General features: G+C 42.1%; 11 non-coding genes across 11 annotated transcripts; all 11 read left to right on the top strand.

Annotated features, from left to right (window-relative positions):
• Positions 1-309: 309 nt before the first annotated feature.
• On the top strand, positions 310-391 carry trnas-gcu (transfer RNA serine (anticodon GCU)). Its single transcript has one exon. It is a non-coding gene; the product is annotated as a tRNA-Ser (tRNA).
• Positions 392-1703: 1312 nt separating this feature from the next.
• trnas-gcu (transfer RNA serine (anticodon GCU)) lies at positions 1704-1785 on the top strand. Its single transcript has one exon. It is a non-coding gene; the product is annotated as a tRNA-Ser (tRNA).
• Positions 1786-2400: 615 nt separating this feature from the next.
• trnas-gcu (transfer RNA serine (anticodon GCU)) lies at positions 2401-2482 on the top strand. The gene has a single exon. It is a non-coding gene; the product is annotated as a tRNA-Ser (tRNA).
• Positions 2483-3794: 1312 nt separating this feature from the next.
• On the top strand, positions 3795-3876 carry trnas-gcu (transfer RNA serine (anticodon GCU)). Its single transcript has one exon. It is a non-coding gene; the product is annotated as a tRNA-Ser (tRNA).
• Positions 3877-4491: 615 nt separating this feature from the next.
• On the top strand, positions 4492-4573 carry trnas-gcu (transfer RNA serine (anticodon GCU)). Its single transcript has one exon. It is a non-coding gene; the product is annotated as a tRNA-Ser (tRNA).
• Positions 4574-5188: 615 nt separating this feature from the next.
• Positions 5189-5270, top strand: trnas-gcu (transfer RNA serine (anticodon GCU)). The gene has a single exon. It is a non-coding gene; the product is annotated as a tRNA-Ser (tRNA).
• A 2009-nt stretch (positions 5271-7279) lies between these two features.
• Positions 7280-7361, top strand: trnas-gcu (transfer RNA serine (anticodon GCU)). The gene has a single exon. It is a non-coding gene; the product is annotated as a tRNA-Ser (tRNA).
• A 2714-nt stretch (positions 7362-10075) lies between these two features.
• trnas-gcu (transfer RNA serine (anticodon GCU)) lies at positions 10076-10157 on the top strand. Its single transcript has one exon. It is a non-coding gene; the product is annotated as a tRNA-Ser (tRNA).
• A 2714-nt stretch (positions 10158-12871) lies between these two features.
• Positions 12872-12953, top strand: trnas-gcu (transfer RNA serine (anticodon GCU)). The gene has a single exon. It is a non-coding gene; the product is annotated as a tRNA-Ser (tRNA).
• A 3538-nt stretch (positions 12954-16491) lies between these two features.
• On the top strand, positions 16492-16573 carry trnas-gcu (transfer RNA serine (anticodon GCU)). Its single transcript has one exon. It is a non-coding gene; the product is annotated as a tRNA-Ser (tRNA).
• A 1312-nt stretch (positions 16574-17885) lies between these two features.
• On the top strand, positions 17886-17967 carry trnas-gcu (transfer RNA serine (anticodon GCU)). Its single transcript has one exon. It is a non-coding gene; the product is annotated as a tRNA-Ser (tRNA).
• Positions 17968-19618: the final 1651 nt, after the last annotated feature.

Here is a 19618-nt window from a genome sequence, read left to right as displayed (position 1 = left end):
TTTTCTTTTTAGCTGTTCATATCCTCTTCTACGTAGTGGCTTTTTGTCTGCCAGACATCACCTTAGACCTACATGATTGAGTTGCCTTTTCACAGCGCAAAGACAGACAGAAACACCTGTGCATTTCTTCAGATCTGAAGCACGAGAAGAACTAGATTTTTTCCTTTTCATTGAACATACATTATTCATAGTTTATTTGAAATGATGATAGTTTTGTTGGTCTACCTGTTCTTCATTGGTTGCTTTGAGTCCCAGTTTCTTTGAATCTTGCAATAATCTTTCATACTCCAGTGAGTTCCTGCGGTTTGGGACGAGGTGGCCGAGTGGTTAAGGCGATGGACTGCTAATCCATTGTGCTTTGCACGCGTGGGTTCGAATCCCATCCTCGTCGAACTGGAGCTTTTGGGTTCCATGGAGCTTGATGTATGTTTGAGGTGAACGCCACCCAATCCAGGCTTTCATTCGTACCCTCATCTGGTGAAAACAATTGTCAGGAGCCTTTCTCTGGTGTGTTCTTCATTCACCTTTGGAAGCCATTTCCTCTCCCAGCAAGTACTGATATATTTGGGTTATCGATACTGTGAATTTCCAGGTCCTTTGTAAACAGCAGCAATTCAGTGATCTCATATTTACACTCATCGGTCCATACAACCTTATTCCACACCTCAGATATCCTGTTTTCGTGTACCAGTGCAAGTTTTCTTTTTAGCTGTTCATATCCTCTTCTACGTAGTGGCTTTTTGTCTGCCAGACATCACCTTAGACCTATATGATTGAGTTGCCTTTTCACAGCGCAAAGCCAGACAGAAACACCTGTGCATTTCTTCAGATCTGAAGAACGAGAGGAACTAGATTTTTTCCTTTTCATTGAACATACATTATTCATAGTTTATTTGAAATGATGATAGTTTTGCTGGTCTACCTGTTCTTCATTGGTTGCTTTGAGTCCCAGTTTCTTTGAATCTTGCAATAATCTTTCATACTCCAGTGAATTTCAGCGTTTTAGGACGAGGTGGCCGAGTGGTTAAGGCGATGGACTGCTAATCCATTGTGCTCTGCACGCGTGGGTTGGAATCCCATCCTCGTCGAACTGGAGGTTTTGGGTTCCATGGAGCTTGATGTATGTTTGAGGTGAACGCCACCCAATCCAGGCTTTCATTCGTACCCTCATCTGGTGAAAACAATTGTCAGGAGCCTTTCTCTGGTGTGTTCTTAATTCACCTTTGGAAGCCATTTCCTCTCCCAGCAAGTACTGATATATTTGGGTTATCGATACTGTGAATTTCCAGGTCCTTTGTAAACAGCAGCAATTCAGTGATCTCATATTTACACTCATCGGTCCATACAACCTTATTCCACACCTCAGATATCCTGTTTTCGTGTACCAGTGCAAGTTTTCTTTTTAGCTGTTCATATCCTCTTCTACGTAGTGGCTTTTTGTCTGCCAGACATCACCTTAGACCTATATGATTGAGTTGCCTTTTCACAGCGCAAAGCCAGACAGAAACACCTGTGCATTTCTTCAGATCTGAAGAACGAGAGGAACTAGATTTTTTCCTTTTCATTGAACATACATTATTCATAGTTTATTTGAAATGATGATAGTTTTGCTGGTCTACCTGTTCTTCATTGGTTGCTTTGAGTCCCAGTTTCTTTGAATCTTGCAATAATCTTTCATACTCCAGTGAATTTCAGCGTTTTAGGACGAGGTGGCCGAGTGGTTAAGGCGATGGACTGCTAATCCATTGTGCTCTGCACGCGTGGGTTCGAATCCCATCCTCGTCGAATTGGAGGTTTTGGGTTCCATGGAGCTTGATGTATGTTTGAGGTGAACGCCACCCAATCCAGGCTTTCATTCGTACCCTCATCTGGTGAAAACAATTGTCAGGAGCCTTTCTCTGGTGTGTTCTTCATTCACCTTTGGAAGCCATTTCCTCTCCCAGCAAGTACTGATATATTTGGGTTATCGATACTGTGAATTTCCAGGTCCTTTGTAAACAGCAGCAATTCAGTGATCTCATATTTACACTCATCGGTCCATACAACCTTATTCCACACCTCAGATATCCTGTTTTCGTGTATCAGTGTAAGTTTTCTTTTTTGCTGTTCATATCCTCTTCTACGTAGTGGCTTTTTGTCTGCCAGACATCACCTTAGACCTATATGATTGAGTTGCCTTTTCACAGCGCAAAGATAGACAGAAACACCTGTGCATTTCTTCAGATCTGAAGAACGAGAGGAACTAGATTTTTTCCTTTTCATTGAACATACATTATTCATAGTTTATTTGAAATGATGATAGATTTGCTGGTCTACCTGTTCTTCATTGGTTGCTTTGAGTCCCAGTTTCTTTGAATCTTGCAATAATCTTTCATACTCCAGTGAGTTCCAGCGGTTTAGGACGAGGTGGCCGAGTGGTTAAGGCGATGGACTGCTAATCCATTGTGCTCTGCACGCCTGGGTTCGAATCCCATCCTCGTCGAACTGGAGCTTTTGGGTTCCATGGAGCTTGATGTATGTTTGAGGTGAACGCCACCCAATCCAGGCTTTCATTCGTACCCTCATCTGGTGAAAACAATTGTCAGGAGCCTTTCTCTGGAGTGTTCTTCATTCACCTATGGAAGCCATTTCCTCTCCCAGCAAATACTGATATATTTGGGTTATCGATACTGTGAATTTCCAGGTCCTTTGTAAACAGCAGCAATTCAGTGATCTCATATTTACACTCATCGGTCCATACAACCTTATTCCACACCTCAGATATCCTGTTTTCGTGTACCAGTGCAAGTTTTCTTTTTAGCTGTTCATAACCTCTTCTACGTAGTGGCTTTTTGTCTGCCAGACATCACCTTAGACCTACATGATTGAGTGGCCTTTTCACAGCGCAAAGACAGACAGAAACACCTGTGCATTTCTTCAGATCTGAAGAACGAGAGGAACTAGATTTTTTCCTTTTCATTGAACATACATTATTCATAGTTTATTTGAAATGATGATAGTTTTGCTGGTCTACCTGTTCTTCATTGGTTGCTTTGAGTCCCAGTTTCTTTGAATCTTGCAATAATCTTTCATACTCCAGTGAATTTCAGCGTTTTAGGACGAGGTGGCCGAGTGGTTAAGGCGATGGACTGCTAATCCATTGTGCTCTGCACGCGTGGGTTGGAATCCCATCCTCGTCGAACTGGAGGTTTTGGGTTCCATGGAGCTTGATGTATGTTTGAGGTGAACGCCACCCAATCCAGGCTTTCATTCGTACCCTCATCTGGTGAAAACAATTGTCAGGAGCCTTTCTCTGGTGTGTTCTTAATTCACCTTTGGAAGCCATTTCCTCTCCCAGCAAGTACTGATATATTTGGGTTATCGATACTGTGAATTTCCAGGTCCTTTGTAAACAGCAGCAATTCAGTGATCTCATATTTACACTCATCGGTCCATACAACCTTATTCCACACCTCAGATATCCTGTTTTCGTGTACCAGTGCAAGTTTTCTTTTTAGCTGTTCATATCCTCTTCTACGTAGTGGCTTTTTGTCTGCCAGACATCACCTTAGACCTATATGATTGAGTTGCCTTTTCACAGCGCAAAGCCAGACAGAAACACCTGTGCATTTCTTCAGATCTGAAGAACGAGAGGAACTAGATTTTTTCCTTTTCATTGAACATACATTATTCATAGTTTATTTGAAATGATGATAGTTTTGCTGGTCTACCTGTTCTTCATTGGTTGCTTTGAGTCCCAGTTTCTTTGAATCTTGCAATAATCTTTCATACTCCAGTGAATTTCAGCGTTTTAGGACGAGGTGGCCGAGTGGTTAAGGCGATGGACTGCTAATCCATTGTGCTCTGCACGCGTGGGTTCGAATCCCATCCTCGTCGAATTGGAGGTTTTGGGTTCCATGGAGCTTGATGTATGTTTGAGGTGAACGCCACCCAATCCAGGCTTTCATTCGTACCCTCATCTGGTGAAAACAATTGTCAGGAGCCTTTCTCTGGTGTGTTCTTCATTCACCTTTGGAAGCCATTTCCTCTCCCAGCAAGTACTGATATATTTGGGTTATCGATACTGTGAATTTCCAGGTCCTTTGTAAACAGCAGCAATTCAGTGATCTCATATTTACACTCATCGGTCCATACAACCTTATTCCACACCTCAGATATCCTGTTTTCGTGTATCAGTGTAAGTTTTCTTTTTTGCTGTTCATATCCTCTTCTACGTAGTGGCTTTTTGTCTGCCAGACATCACCTTAGACCTATATGATTGAGTTGCCTTTTCACAGCGCAAAGATAGACAGAAACACCTGTGCATTTCTTCAGATCTGAAGAACGAGAGGAACTAGATTTTTTCCTTTTCATTGAACATACATTATTCATAGTTTATTTGAAATGATGATAGATTTGCTGGTCTACCTGTTCTTCATTGGTTGCTTTGAGTCCCAGTTTCTTTGAATCTTGCAATAATCTTTCATACTCCAGTGAGTTCCAGCGGTTTAGGACGAGGTGGCCGAGTGGTTAAGGCGATGGACTGCTAATCCATTGTGCTCTGCACGCCTGGGTTCGAATCCCATCCTCGTCGAACTGGAGCTTTTGGGTTCCATGGAGCTTGATGTATGTTTGAGGTGAACGCCACCCAATCCAGGCTTTCATTCGTACCCTCATCTGGTGAAAACAATTGTCAGGAGCCTTTCTCTGGAGTGTTCTTCATTCACCTATGGAAGCCATTTCCTCTCCCAGCAAATACTGATATATTTGGGTTATCGATACTGTGAATTTCCAGGTCCTTTGTAAACAGCAGCAATTCAGTGATCTCATATTTACACTCATCGGTCCATACAACCTTATTCCACACCTCAGATATCCTGTTTTCGTGTACCAGTGCAAGTTTTCTTTTTAGCTGTTCATAACCTCTTCTACGTAGTGGCTTTTTGTCTGCCAGACATCACCTTAGACCTACATGATTGAGTGGCCTTTTCACAGCGCAAAGACAGACAGAAACACCTGTGCATTTCTTCAGATCTGAAGAACGAGAGGAACTAGATTTTTTCCTTTTCATTGAACATACATTATTCATAGTTTATTTGAAATGATGATAGTTTTGGTGGTCTACCTGTTCTTCATTGGTTGCTTTGAGTCCCAGTTTCTTTGAATCTTGCAATAATCTTTCATACTCCAGTAAGTTCCCGCGGTTTAGGACGAGGTGGCCGAGTGGTTAAGGCGATGGACTGCTAATCCATTGTGCTCTGCACGCGTGGGTTCGAATCCCATCCTCGTCGAACTGGAGCTTTTGGGTTCCATGGAGCTTGATGTATGTTTGAGGTGAACGCCACCCAATCCAGGCTTTCATTCGTACCCTCATCTGGTGAAAACAATTGTCAGGAGCCTTTCTCTGGTGTGTTCTTCATTCACCTTTGGAAGCCATTTCCTCTCCCAGCAAGTACTGATATATTTGGGTTATCGATACTGTGAATTTCCAGGTCCTTTGTAAACAGCAGCAATTCAGTGATCTCATATTTACACTCATCGGTCCATACAACCTTATTCCACACCTCAGATATCCTGTTTTCGTGGACCAGTGCAAGTTTTCTTTTTAGCTGTTCATAACCTCTTCTACGTAGTGGCTTTTTGTCTGCCAGACATCACCTTAGACCTACATGATTGAGTGGCCTTTTCACAGCGCAAAGACAGACAGAAACACCTGTGCATTTCTTCAGATCTGAAGAACGAGAGGAACTAGATTTTTTCCTTTTCATTGAACATACATTATTCATAGTTTATTTGAAATGATGATAGTTTTGTTGGTCTACCTGTTCTTCATTGGTTGCTTTGAGTCCCAGTTTCTTTGAATCTTGCAATAATCTTTCATACTCCAGTGAGTTCCAGCGGTTTAGGACGAGGTGGCCGAGTGGTTAAGGCGATGGACTGCTAATCCATTGTGCTCTGCACGCGTGGGTTGGAATCCCATCCTCGTCGAACTGGAGGTTTTGGGTTCCATGGAGCTTGATGTATGTTTGAGGTGAACGCCACCCAATCCAGGCTTTCATTCGTACCCTCATCTGGTGAAAACAATTGTCAGGAGCCTTTCTCTGGTGTGTTCTTCATTCACCTTTGGAAGCCATTTCCTCTCCCAGCAAGTACTGATGTATTTGGGTTATCGATACTGTGAATTTCCAGGTCCTTTGTAAACAGCAGCAATTCAGTGATCTCATATTTACACTCATCGGTCCATACAACCTTATTCCACACCTCAGATATCCTGTTTTCGTGTACCAGTGCAAGTTTTCTTTTTTGCTGTTCATATCCTCTTCTACGTAGTGGCTTTTTGTCTGCCAGACATCACCTTAGACCTATATGATTGAGTTGCCTTTTCACAGCGCAAAGATAGACAGAAACACCTGTGCATTTCTTCAGATCTGAAGAACGAGAGGAACTAGATTTTTTCCTTTTCATTGAACATACATTATTCATAGTTTATTTGAAATGATGATAGTTTTGCTGGTCTACCTGTTCTTCATTGGTTGCTTTGAGTCCCAGTTTCTTTGAATCTTGCAATAATCTTTCATACTCCAGTGAGTTCCTGCGTTTTAGGACGAGGTGGCCGAGTGGTTAAGGCGATGGACTGCTAATCCTTTGTGCTCTGCACGCGTGGGTTCGAATCCCATCCTCGTTGAACTGGAGGTTTTGGGTTCCATGGAGCTTGATGTATGTTTGAGGTGAACGCCACCCAATCCAGGCTTTCATTCGTACCCTCATCTGGTGAAAACAATTGTCAGGAGCCTTTCTCTGGTGTGTTCTTCATTCACCTTTGGAAGCCATTTCCTCTCCCAGCAAGTACTGATATATTTAGGTTATCGATACTGTGAATTTCCAGGTCCTTTGTAAACAGCAGCAATTCAGTGATCTCATATTTACACTCATCGGTCCATACAACCTTATTCCACACCTCAGATATCCTGTTTTCGTGTACCAGTGCAAGTTTTCTTTTTTGCTGTTCATATCCTCTTCTACGTAGTGGCTTTTTGTCTGCCAGACATCACCTTAGACCTATATGATTGAGTTGCCTTTTCACAGCGCAAAGATAGACAGAAACACCTGTGCATTTCTTCAGATCTGAAGAACGAGAGGAACTAGATTTTTTCCTTTTCATTGAACATACATTATTCATAGTTTATTTGAAATGATGATAGTTTTGCTGGTCTACCTGTTCTTCATTGGTTGCTTTGAGTCCCAGTTTCTTTGAATCTTGCAATAATCTTTCATACTCCAGTGAGTTTCCGCGTTTTAGGACGAGGTGGCCGAGTGGTTAAGGCGATGGACTGCTAATCCTTTGTGCTCTGCACGCGTGGGTTCGAATCCCATCCTCGTCAAACTGGAGGTTTTGGGTTCCATGGAGCTTGATGTATGTTTGAGGTGAACGCCACCCAATCCAGGCTTTCATTCGTACCCTCATCTGGTGAAAACAATTGTCAGGAGCCTTTCTCTGGTGTGTTCTTCATTCACCTTTGGAAGCCATTTCCTCTCCCAGCAAGTACTGATATATTTAGGTTATCGATACTGTGAATTTCCAGGTCCTTTGTACACAGCAGCAATTCAGTGATCTCATATTTACACTCATCGGTCCATACAACCTTATTCCACACCTCAGATATCCTGTTTTCGTGTACCAGTGCAAGTTTTCTTTTTAGCTGTTCATATCCTCTTCTACGTAGTGGCTTTTTGTCTGCCAGACATCACCTTAGACCTACATGATTGAGTTGCCTTTTCACAGCGCAAAGACAGACAGAAACACCTGTGCATTTCTTCAGATCTGAAGCACGAGAAGAACTAGATTTTTTCCTTTTCATTGAACATACATTATTCATAGTTTATTTGAAATGATGATAGTTTTGTTGGTCTACCTGTTCTTCATTGGTTGCTTTGAGTCCCAGTTTCTTTGAATCTTGCAATAATCTTTCATACTCCAGTGAGTTCCCGCGGTTTAGGACGAGGTGGCCGAGTGGTTAAGGCGATGGACTGCTAATCCATTGTGCTCTGCACGCGTGGGTTGGAATCCCATCCTCGTCGAACTGGAGGTTTTGGGTTCCATGGAGCTTGATGTATGTTTGAGGTGAACGCCACCCAATCCAGGCTTTCATTCGTACCCTCATCTGGTGAAAACAATTGTCAGGAGCCTTTCTCTGGTGTGTTCTTCATTCACCTTTGGAAGCCATTTCCTCTCCCAGCAAGTACTGATATATTTGGGTTATCGATACTGTGAATTTCCAGGTCCTTTGTAAACAGCAGCAATTCAGTGATCTCATATTTACACTCATCGGTCCATACAACCTTATTCCACACCTCAGATATCCTGTTTTCGTGTACCAGTGTAAGTTTTCTTTTTTGCTGTTCATAACCTCTTCTACGTAGTGGCTTTTTGTCTGCCAGACATCACCTTAGACCTATATGATTGAGTCGCCTTTTCACAGCGCAAAGATAGACAGAAACACCTGTGCATTTCTTCAGATCTGAAGAACGAGAGGAACTAGATTTTTTCCTTTTCATTGAACATACATTATTCATAGTTTATTTGAAATGATGATAGTTTTGCTGGTCTACCTGTTCTTCATTGTTTGCTTTGAGTCCCAGTTTCTTTGAATCTTGCAATAATCTTTCATACTCCAGTGAATTTCAGCGTTTTAGGACGAGGTGGCCGAGTGGTTAAGGCGATGGACTGCTAATCCATTGTGCTCTGCACGCGTGGGTTGGAATCCCATCCTCGTCGAACTGGAGGTTTTGGGTTCCATGGAGCTTGATGTATGTTTGAGGTGAACGCCACCCAATCCAGGCTTTCATTCGTACCCTCATCTGGTGAAAACAATTGTCAGGAGCCTTTCTCTGGTGTGTTCTTCATTCACCTTTGGAAGCCATTTCCTCTCCCAGCAAGTACTGATATATTTGGGTTATCGATACTGTGAATTTCCAGGTCAGCAACAATTTCCAGGTCAGCAGCAATTCAGTGATCTCATATTTACACTCATCGGTCCATACAACCTTATTCCACACCTCAGATATCCTGTTTTCGTGTACCAGTGCAAGTTTTCTTTTTAGCTGTTCATATCCTCTTCTACGTAGTGGCTTTTTGTCTGCCAGACATCACCTTAGACCTATATGATTGAGTTGCCTTTTCACAGCGCAAAGATAGACAGAAACACCTGTGCATTTCTTCAGATCTGAAGAACGAGAGGAACTAGATTTTTTCCTTTTCATTGAACATACATTATTCATAGTTTATTTGAAATGATGATAGTTTTGCTGGTCTACCTGTTCTTCATTGGTTGCTTTGAGTCCCAGTTTCTTTGAATCTTGCAATAATCTTTCATACTCCAGTGAATTTCAGCGTTTTAGGACGAGGTGGCCGAGTGGTTAAGGCGATGGACTGCTAATCCATTGTGCTCTGCACGCGTGGGTTGGAATCCCATCCTCGTCGAACTGGAGCTTTTGGGTTCCATGGAGCTTGATGTATGTTTGAGGTGAATGCCACCCAATCCAGGCTTTCATTCGTACCCTCATCTGGTGAAAACAATTGTCAGGAGCCTTTCTCTGGTGTGTTCTTCATTCACCTTTGGAAGCCATTTCCTCTCCCAGCAAGTACTGATATATTTGGGTTATCGATACTGTGAATTTCCAGGTCTTTTGTAAACAGCAGCAATTCAGTGATCTCATATTTACACTCATCGGTCCATACAACCTTATTCCACACCTCAGATATCCTGTTTTCGTGTACCAGTGCAAGTTTTCTTTTTAGCTGTTCATATCCTCTTCTACGTAGTGGCTTTTTGTCTGCCAGACATCACCTTAGACCTATATGATTGAGTCGCCTTTTCACAGCGCAAAGATAGACAGAAACACCTGTGCATTTCTTCAGATCTGAAGAACGAGAGGAACTAGATTTTTTCCTTTTCACTGAACATACATTATTCATAGTTTATTTGAAATTATGATAGTTTTGCTGGTCTACCTGTTCTTCATTGGTTGCTTTGAGTCCCAGTTTCTTTGAATCTTGCAATAATCTTTCATACTCCAGTGAGTTCCCGCGGTTTAGGACGAGGTGGCCGAGTGGTTAAGGCGATGGACTGCTAATCCATTGTGCTCTGCACGCGTGGGTTCGAATCCCATCCTCGTCGAACTGGAGCTTTTGGGTTCCATGGAGCTTGATGTATGTTTGAGGTGAACGCCACCCAATCCAGGCTTTCATTCGTACCCTCATCTGGTGAAAACAATTGTCAGGAGCCTTTCTCTGGAGTGTTCTTCATTCACCTATGGAAGCCATTTCCTCTCCCAGCAAATACTGATATATTTGGGTTTTCGATACTGTGAATTTCCAGGTCCTTTGTAAACAGCAGCAATTCAGTGATCTCATATTTACACTCATCGGTCCATACAACCTTATTCCACACCTCAGATATCCTGTTTTCGTGTACCAGTGTAAGTTTTCTTTTTTGCTGTTCATAACCTCTTCTACGTAGTGGCTTTTTGTCTGCCAGACATCACCTTAGACCTATATGATTGAGTCGCCTTTTCACAGCGCAAAGATAGACAGAAACACCTGTGCATTTCTTCAGATCTGAAGAACGAGAGGAACTAGATTTTTTCCTTTTCATTGAACATACATTATTCATAGTTTATTTGAAATGATGATAGTTTTGCTGGTCTACCTGTTCTTCATTGTTTGCTTTGAGTCCCAGTTTCTTTGAATCTTGCAATAATCTTTCATACTCCAGTGAATTTCAGCGTTTTAGGACGAGGTGGCCGAGTGGTTAAGGCGATGGACTGCTAATCCATTGTGCTCTGCATGCGTGGGTTGGAATCCCATCCTCGTCGAACTGGAGGTTTTGGGTTCCATGGAGCTTGATGTATGTTTGAGGTGAACGCCACCCAATCCAGGATTTCATTCGTTCCCTCATCTGGTGAAAACAATTGTCAGGAGCCTTTCTCTGGTGTGTTCTTCATTCACCTTTGGAAGCCATTTCCTCTCCCAGCAAGTACTGATATATTTGGGTTATCGATACTGTGAATTTCCAGGTCCTTTGTACACAGCAGCAATTCAGTGATCTCATATTTACACTCATCGGTCCATACAACCTTATTCCACACCTCAGATATCCTGCTTTCGTGTACCAGTGCAAGTTTTCTTTTTTGCTGTTCATATCCTCTTCTACGTAGTGGCTTTTTGTCTGCCAGACATCACCTTAGACCTATATGATTGAGTCGCCTTTTCACAGCGCAAAGATAGACAGAAACACCTGTGCATTTCTTCAGATCTGAAGAACGAGAGGAACTAGATTTTTTCCTTTTCATTGAACATACATTATTCATAGTTTATTTGAAATTATGATAGTTTTGCTGGTCTACCTGTTCTTCATTGGTTGCTTTGAGTCCCAGTTTCTTTGAATCTTGCAATAATCTTTCATACTCCAGTGAATTTCAGCGTTTTAGGACGAGGTGGCCGAGTGGTTAAGGCGATGGACTGCTAATCCATTGTGCTCTGCATGCGTGGGTTAGAATCCCATCCTCGTCGAACTGGAGCTTTTGGGTTCCATGGAGCTTGATGTATGTTTGAGGTGAACGCCACCCAATCCAGGCTTTCATTCGTACCCTCATCTGGTGAAAACAATTGTCAGGAGCCTTTCTCTGGTGTGTTCTTCATTCACCTTTGGAAGCCATTTCCTCTCCCAGCAAGTACTGATATATCTGGGTTATCGATACTGTGAATTTCCAGGTCAGCAACAATTTCCAGGTCAGCAGCAATTCAGTGATCTCATATTTACACTCATCGGTCCATACAACCTTATTCCACACCTCAGATATCCTGTTTTCGTGTACCAGTGCAAGTTTTCTTTTTAGCTGTTCATATCCTCTTCTACGTAGTGGCTTTTTGTCTGCCAGACATCACCTTAGACCTATATGATTGAGTTGCCTTTTCACAGCGCAAAGATAGACAGAAACACCTGTGCATTTCTTCAGATCTGAAGAACGAGAGGAACTAGATTTTTTCCTTTTCATTGAACATACATTATTCATAGTTTATTTGAAATGATGATAGTTTTGCTGGTCTACCTGTTCTTCATTGGTTGCTTTGAGTCCCAGTTTCTTTGAATCTTGCAATAATCTTTCATACTCCAGTGAATTTCAGCGTTTTAGGACGAGGTGGCCGAGTGGTTAAGGCGATGGACTGCTAATCCATTGTGCTCTGCACGCGTGGGTTGGAATCCCATCCTCGTCGAACTGGAGGTTTTGGGTTCCATGGAGCTTGATGTATGTTTGAGGTGAACGCCACCCAATCCAGGCTTTCATTCGTACCCTCATCTGGTGAAAACAATTGTCAGGAGCCTTTCTCTGGTGTGTTCTTCATTCACCTTTGGAAGCCATTTCCTCTCCCAGCAAGTACTGATATATTTGGGTTATCGATACTGTGAATTTCCAGGTCCTTTGTAAACAGCAGCAATTCAGTGATCTCATATTTACACTCATCGGTCCATACAACCTTATTCCACACCTCAGATATCCTGTTTTCGTGTACCAGTGCAAGTTTTCTTTTTAGCTGTTCATATCCTCTTCTACGTAGTGGCTTTTTGTCTGCCAGACATCACCTTAGACCTATATGATTGAGTTGCCTTTTCACAGCGCAAAGATAGACAGAAACACCTGTGCATTTCTTCAGATCTGAAGAACGAGAGGAACTAGATTTTTTCCTTTTCATTGAACATACATTATTCATAGTTTATTTGAAATGATGATAGTTTTGCTGGTCTACCTGTTCTTCATTGGTTGCTTTGAGTCCCAGTTTCTTTGAATCTTGCAATAATCTTTCATACTCCAGTGTATTTCAGCATTTTAGGACGAGGTGGCCGAGTGGTTAAGGCGATGGACTGCTAATCCATTGTGCTCTGCATGCGTGGGTTCGAATCCCATCCTCGTCGAACTGGAGCTTTTGGGTTCCATGGAGCTTGATGTATGTTTGAGGTGAACGCCACCCAATCCAGGCTTTCATTCGTACCCTCATCTGGTGAAAACAATTGTCAGGAGCCTTTCTCTGGTGTGTTCTTCATTCATGTGACGGCTGCAACTAATTGCCGTCCATAGTTGCCAGTTAACCCGTCGGTATCAAAACCTCTCACCCTATTTCCTCACTTAGTTTATAGCACGTTTACTCACAATACACATATCATCACCACCATATAACTACACGACACATAGTTTGTTTTCAAATGATCACACTTTATTAGCATTACTGATTATACATGTTTCTAATTTGAGTGCGCACATTTTAGTTAAACATGTCTATCATTTTGCTGTTATTTACTTTGCAACTTACATACTTTTCTCCTCCACATGTCTCTCACCGGGAGCCGTCCACCACCTCTCCTGACTGCCAAAGAGTGAGCAGCTGTTCCGGCCACTACTAAATACCGGAGGGGGGGTGGTGGACTGAACCATCTCCCGGGAGACTGAAGGGGGGGCTGGCCTTAGTTCAGTTGTTTAGTTGTATTTATTTTGTATTAAAACTAGATCGTTTGATAATTATTTAGATGTTAAAGTCTTTATTTATTAAGGTAATTACTTGTGTTAGATGTATTTGAATATACAATTATATTTTGTGTAGAAGTTAATTACTTTATTCCCCCTGTGTTTAAATGTACCTGGCCAGGTCTTTATATACCTTGAGTTTGCCATTTGGCTAAGAGGCTCCTGTTCTGTTCAGTTCTATTTTCTGTTCCGTTATTTATAATATAGTTTGGGCCCACAATTTATGGTTTTTATTATCTTTTTGTAATTCACAATTGGGTTTGTTACCTTTTGCCTGATTTTTGGGTAAATTAAAACCCTTAATTTTGCACTCGACTTTGTGTCCTCGTGCCTGCTTGCTCGGTCCATCACAATTCACCTTTGGAAGCCATTTCCTCTCCCAGCAAGTACTGATATATTTGGGTTATCGATACTGTGAATTTCCAGGTCCTTTGTAAACAGCAGCAATTCAGTGATCTCATATTTACACTCATCGGTCCATACAACCTTATTCCACACCTCAGATATGTTGTTTTCGTGTACCAGTGCAAGTTTTCTTTTTAGCTGTTCATATCCTCTTCTACGTAGTGGCTTTTTGTCTGCCAGACATCACCTTAGACCTATATGATTGAGTTGCCTTTTCACAGCGCAAAGATAGACAGAAACACCTGTGCATTTCTTCAGATCTGAAGAACGAGAGGAACTAGATTTTTTCCTTTTCATTGAACATACATTATTCATAGTTTATTTGAAATGATGATAGTTTTGCTGGTCTACCTGTTCTTCATTGGTTGCTTTGAGTCCCAGTTTCTTTGAATCTTGCAATAATCTTTCATACTCCAGTGAATTTCAGCGTTTTAGGACGAGGTGGCCGAGTGGTTAAGGCGATGGACTGCTAATCCATTGTGCTCTGCACGCGTGGGTTGGAATCCCATCCTCGTCGAACTGGAGGTTTTGGGTTCCATGGAGCTTGATGTATGTTTGAGGTGAACGCCACCCAATCCAGGCTTTCATTCGTACCCTCATCTGGTGAAAACAATTGTCAGGAGCCTTTCTCTGGTGTGTTCTTCATTCACCTTTGGAAGCCATTTCCTCTCCCAGCAAGTACTGATATATTTGGGTTATCGATACTGTGAATTTCCAGGTCCTTTGTAAACAGCAGCAATTCAGTGATCTCATATTTACACTCATCGGTCCATACAACCTTATTCCACACCTCAGATATCCTGTTTTCGTGTACCAATGCAAGTTTTCTTTTTAGCTGTTCATATCCTCTTCTACGTAGTGGCTTTTTGTCTGCCAGACATCACCTTAGACCTATATGATTGAGTTGCCTTTTCACAGCGCAAAGATAGACAGAAACACCTGTGCATTTCTTCAGATCTGAAGAACGAGAGGAACTAGATTTTTTCCTTTTCATTGAACATACATTATTAATAGTTTATTTGAAATGATGATAGTTTTGCTGGTCTACCTGTTCTTCATTGGTTGCTTTGAGTCCCAGTTTCTTTGAATCTTGCAATAATCTTTCATACTCCAGTGAATTTCAGCGCTTAAGGATGAGGTGGCCGAGTGGTAAAGGCGATGGACTGCTAATCCATTGTGCTCTGCATGCGTGGGTTCGAATCCCATCCTCGTCGAACTGGAGGTTTTGGGTTCCATGGAGCTTGATGTATGTTTGAGGTGAACGCCACCCAATCCAGGCTTTCATTCCTACCCTCATCTGGTGAAAACAATTGTCAGGAGCCTTTCTCTGGTGTGTTCTTCATTCATCTTTGGAAGCCATTTCCTCTCCCAGCAAGTACTGATATATTTGGGTTATCGATACTGTGAATTTCCAGGTCCTTTGTAAACAGCAGCAATTCAGTGATCTCATATTTACACTCATCGGTCCATACAACCTTATTCCACACCTCAGATATCCTGTTTTCGTGTACCAATGCAAGTTTTCTTTTTAGCTGTTCATATCCTCTTCTACGTAGTGGCTTTTTGTCTGCCAGACATCACCTTAGACCTATATGATTGAGTTGCCTTTTCACAGCGCAAAGATAGACAGAAACACCTGTGCATTTCTTCAGATCTGAAGAACGAGAGGAACTAGATTTTTTCCTTTTCATTGAACATACATTATTCATAGTTTATTTGAAATGATGATAGTTTTGCTGGTCTACCTGTTCTTCATTGGTTGCTTTGAGTCCCAGTTTCTTTGAATCTTGCAATAATCTTTCATACTCCAGTGAATTTCAGCGTTTAAGGACGAGGTGGCCGAGTGGTTAAGGCGATGGACTGCTAATCCATTGTGCTCTGCATGCGTGGGTTTGAATCCCATCCTCGTCGAACTGGAGGTTTTGGGTTCCATGGAGCTTGATGTATGTTTGAGGTGAACGCCACCCAATCCAGGCTTTCATTCGTACCCTCATCTGGTGAAAACAATTGTCAGGAGCCTTTCTCTGGTGTGTTCTTCATTCACCTTTGGAAGCCATTTCCTCTCCCAGCAAGTACTGATATATTTGGGTTATCGATACTGTGAATTTCCAGGTCCTTTGTAAACAGCAGCAATTCAGTGATCTCATATTTACACTCATCGGTCGATACAACCTTATTCCACACCTCAGATATCCTGTTTTCGTTTACCAATGCAAGTTTTCTTTTTAGCTGTTCATATCCTCTTCTACGTAGTGGCTTTTTGTCTGCCAGACATCACCTTAGACCTATATGATTGAGTTGCCTTTTCACAGCGCAAAGATAGACAGAAACACCTGTGCATTTCTTCAGATCTGAAGAACGAGAGGAACTAGATTTTTTCCTTTTCATTGAACATACATTATTCATAGTTTATTTGAAATGATGATAGTTTTGCTGGTCTACCTGTTCTTCATTGGTTGCTTTGAGTCCCAGTTTCTTTGAATCTTGCAATAATCTTTCATACTCCAGTGAATTTCAGCGTTTTTGGACGAGGTGGCCGAGTGGTTAAGGCGATGGACTGCTAATCCATTGTGCTCTGCATGCGTGGGTTCGAATCCCATCCTCGTCGAACTGGAGGTTTTGGGTTCCATGGAGCTTGATGTATGTTTGAGGTGAACGCCACCCAATCCAGGCTTTCATTCGTACCCTCATCTGGTGAAAACAATTGTCAGGAGCCTTTCTCTGGTGTGTTCTTCATTCACCTTTGGAAGCCATTTCCTCTCCCAGCAAGTACTGATATATTTGGGTTATCGATACTGTGAATTTCCAGGTCCTTTGTAAACAGCAGCAATTCAGTGATCTCATATTTACACTCATCGGTCCATACAACCTTATTCCACACCTCAGATATCCTGTTTTCGTGTACCAGTGCAAGTTTTCTTTTTAGCTGTTCATATCCTCTTCTACGTAGTGGCTTTTTGTCTGCCAGACATCACCTTAGACCTATATGATTGAGTTGCCTTTTCACAGCGCAAAGATAGACAGAAACACCTGTGCATTTCTTCAGATCTGAAGAACGAGAGGAACTAGATTTTTTCCTTTTCATTGAACATACATTATTCATAGTTTATTTGAAATGATGATAGTTTTGCTGGTCTACCTGTTCTTCATTGGTTGCTTTGAGTCCCAGTTTCTTTGAATCTTGCAATAATCTTTCATACTCCAGTGAATTTCAGCGTTTTAGGACGAGGTGGCCGAGTGGTTAAGGCGATGGACTGCTAATCCATTGTGCTCTGCACGCGTGGGTTGGAATCCCATCCTCGTCGAACTGGAGCTTTTGGGTTCCATGGAGCTTGATGTATGTTTGAGGTGAACGCCACCCAATCCAGGCTTTCATTCGTACCCTCATCTGGTGAAAACAATTGTCAGGAGCCTTTCTCTGGTGTGTTCTTCATTCACCTTTGGAAGCCATTTCCTCTCCCAGCAAGTACTGATATATTTGGGTTATCGATACTGTGAATTTCCAGGTCCTTTGTAAACAGCAGCAATTCAGTGATCTCATATTTACACTCATCGGTCCATACAACCTTATTCCACACCTCAGATATCCTGTTTTCGTGTACCAGTGCAAGTTTTCTTTTTAGCTGTTCATATCCTCTTCTACGTAGTGGCTTTTTGTCTGCCAGACATCACCTTAGACCTATATGATTGAGTTGCCTTTTCACAGCGCAAAGATAGACAGAAACACCTGTGCATTTCTTCAGATCTGAAGAACGAGAGGAACTAGATTTTTTCCTTTTCATTGAACATACATTATTCATAGTTTATTTGAAATGATGATAGTTTTGCTGGTCTACCTGTTCTTCATTGGTTGCTTTGAGTCCCAGTTTCTTTGAATCTTGCAATAATCTTTCATACTCCAGTGTATTTCAGCATTTTAGGACGAGGTGGCCGAGTGGTTAAGGCGATGGACTGCTAATCCATTGTGCTCTGCATGCGTGGGTTCGAATCCCATCCTCGTCGAACTGGAGGTTTTGGGTTCCATGGAGCTTGATGTATGTTTGAGGTGAACGCCACCCAATCCAGGCTTTCATTCGTACCCTCATCTGGTGAAGACAATTGTCAGGAGCCTTTCTCTGGTGTGTTCTTCATTCACCTTTGGAAGCCATTTCCTCTCCCAGCAAGTACTGATATATTTGGGTTATCGATACTGTGAATTTCCAGGTCCTTTGTAAACAGCAGCAATTCAGTGATCTCATATTTACACTCATCGGTCCATACAACCTTATTCCACACCTCAGATATCCTGTTTTCGTGTACCAGTGCAAGTTTTCTTTTTAGCTGTTCATATCCTCTTCTACGTAGTGGCTTTTTGTCTGCCAGACATCACCTTAGACCTATATGATTGAGTTGCCTTTTCACAGCGCAAAGATAGACAGAAACACCTGTGCATTTCTTCAGATCTGAAGAACGAGAGGAACTAGATTTTTTCCTTTTCATTGAACATACATTATTCATAGTTTATTTGAAATGATGATAGTTTTGCTGGTCTACCTGTTCTTCATTGGTTGCTTTGAGTCCCAGTTTCTTTGAATCTTGCAATAATCTTTCATACTCCAGTGAATTTCAGCGTTTTAGGACGAGGTGGCCGAGTGGTTAAGGCGATGGACTGCTAATCCATTGTGCTCTGCACGCGTGGGTTGGAATCCCATCCTCGTCGAACTGGAGCTTTTGGGTTCCATGGAGCTTGATGTATGTTTGAGGTGAACGCCACCCAATCCAGGCTTTCATTCGTACCCTCATCTGGTGAAAACAATTGTCAGGAGCCTTTCTCTGGTGTGTTCTTCATTCACCTTTGGAAGCCATTTCCTCTCCCAGCAAGTACTGATATATTTGGGTTATCGATACTGTGAATTTCCAGGTCCTTTGTAAACAGCAGCAATTCAGTGATCTCATATTTACACTCATCGGTCCATACAACCTTATTCCACACCTCAGATATCCTGTTTTCGTGTACCAGTGCAAGTTTTCTTTTTAGCTGTTCATATCCTCTTCTACGTAGTGGCTTTTTGTCTGCCAGACATCACCTTAGACCTATATGATTGAGTTGCCTTTTCACAGCGCAAAGATAGACAGAAACACCTGTGCATTTCTTCAGATCTGAAGAACGAGAGGAACTAGATTTTTTCCTTTTCATTGAACATACATTATTCATAGTTTATTTGAAATGATGATAGTTTTGCTGGTCTACCTGTTCTTCATTGGTTGCTTTGAGTCCCAGTTTCTTTGAATCTTGCAATAATCTTTCATACTCCAGTGTATTTCAGCATTTTAGGACGAGGTGGCCGAGTGGTTAAGGCGATGGACTGCTAATCCGTTGTGCTCTGCATGCGTGGGTTCGAATCCCATCCTCGTCGAACTGGAGCTTTTGGGTTCCATGGAGCTTGATGTATGTTTGAGGTGAACGCCACCCAATCCAGGCTTTCATTCGTACCCTCATCTGGTGAAAACAATTGTCAGGAGCCTTAATCTGGTGTGTTCTTCATTCATCTTTGGAAGCCATTTCCTCTCCCAGCAAGTACTGATATATTTGGGTTATCGATACTGTGAATTTCCAGGTCCTTTGTAAACAGCAGCAATTCAGTGATCTCATATTTACACTCATCGGTCCATA

The sequence above is a fragment of the Conger conger genome, chromosome 8 (genome assembly GCF_963514075.1).
Source record: "Conger conger chromosome 8, fConCon1.1, whole genome shotgun sequence".
Taxonomy (NCBI): Eukaryota; Metazoa; Chordata; class Actinopteri; order Anguilliformes; family Congridae; genus Conger; species Conger conger.
This window is presented reverse-complemented; position numbering and strand designations above follow the sequence as displayed.